Below are 1,218 nucleotides of genomic sequence, written 5' to 3'. Positions count from 1 at the left end.
CTTGCCAGTCACCTATAGTTGCATGATCCAATCCCTATAATAAATCTCATAATATGTACACAAAGCAAACACACACACACACCCTATTCATTCTGCTTTTCTGGAGACCCTGACTAAAACTCTTGGGATAAGGAATTCTAAATTAACAGTTTTTTCTTTCAATATATTAGAGTTGCTCATGAGAAATACGCTGTTATCCTTATCTTTACTCATTTGTATCTAATGATCCTTTTTTTTTGCTCTGATTGCTCTCTCTACATCAAGGGCTTTGAACAAATTTATTATACTGTGCCTTAATGTAAACTGGTATTTGTTGAGGTTCTTGGATCTGTGGGTTTATAATTTTCATTAATGTGGAAAATTTTTGGCCATTATTTCTTCCAGTGATTTTTCTATCCCGCCTTATCCTCCTTTAGGGACTTCAATTATACTATATACTTACCTTCTTGAAGTTATCCCACAGTTCATAGTTGTCCTACAGTTGTCGCTGTTCATTTTTTTCCCTAAAAATATGGGAATGCTTTGCGAATTTGTGTGTCATCCTTGCACAGGGGCTATGCTAATATTCTCTGTATTGTTCTGATTTTAGTATATGTGCTGCTGGAGTGAACACATCTCTTCATTTTTTCCCCCTTTTTACTCTGTACTTTATTTCAGACAGCTTCTGTTGTTATATCTTCAAGTTTACTAATCTTTTCTTCAGCAGTGTCTTACACACTGTTGTTTTATTTTTTTAATTTTTTTTTTTTGGCCCAGTGCATTTTTCATCAAAGGCATTGTAGTTTCACCTCTAGAAGGTTGATTTGAAATTTTATTTTTACATCTGTGTTTCTGCTTAATATATGCACTCTTTATTCTTGCTTCTTGAATATATGTAATACAGTTTTAATAATGGTTGTAATATTTTGTCTATTAATCCTATCATCTCAGTATTTCTAGGTTGATTTCAATTGATTGATTTTTCATTTCATATGGGCCTCATTTTGCTGCTTCTTTGCATGCCTGGTAATTTTTCAGTGCGTGCCAGGCATTTTGAAATTAACCTTAGTTCCTCTGATAAATATTCTTGAGCTTTGGTCTGAAATAACATTAATTACTTAGAAAGAGTTAGATACTCAGATCTTGCTTTTAAGCTTTGTTGGTGGGAACAGAGCAGTATTATTTTAGGGTTTATTTTTCCTTACGTAGAGTTAAGAGCCTTCTTATATTCTAACTGGT

The 1,218-nt window shown here is 33.2% G+C and overlaps 1 non-coding gene across 1 annotated transcript; it reads right to left on the bottom strand.

The window, feature by feature from the left end:
* Positions 1-505: 505 nt before the first annotated feature.
* On the bottom strand, positions 506-613 carry LOC143669411 (U6 spliceosomal RNA). The gene has a single exon (XR_013168923.1). It is a non-coding gene; the product is annotated as a U6 spliceosomal RNA (small nuclear RNA).
* Between the last annotated feature and the right edge of the window lie 605 nt (positions 614-1,218).

The sequence above is a fragment of the Tamandua tetradactyla genome, chromosome 25 (assembly GCF_023851605.1).
Source record: "Tamandua tetradactyla isolate mTamTet1 chromosome 25, mTamTet1.pri, whole genome shotgun sequence".
NCBI lineage: Eukaryota > Metazoa > Chordata > Mammalia > Pilosa > Myrmecophagidae > Tamandua > Tamandua tetradactyla.
This window is presented reverse-complemented; position numbering and strand designations above follow the sequence as displayed.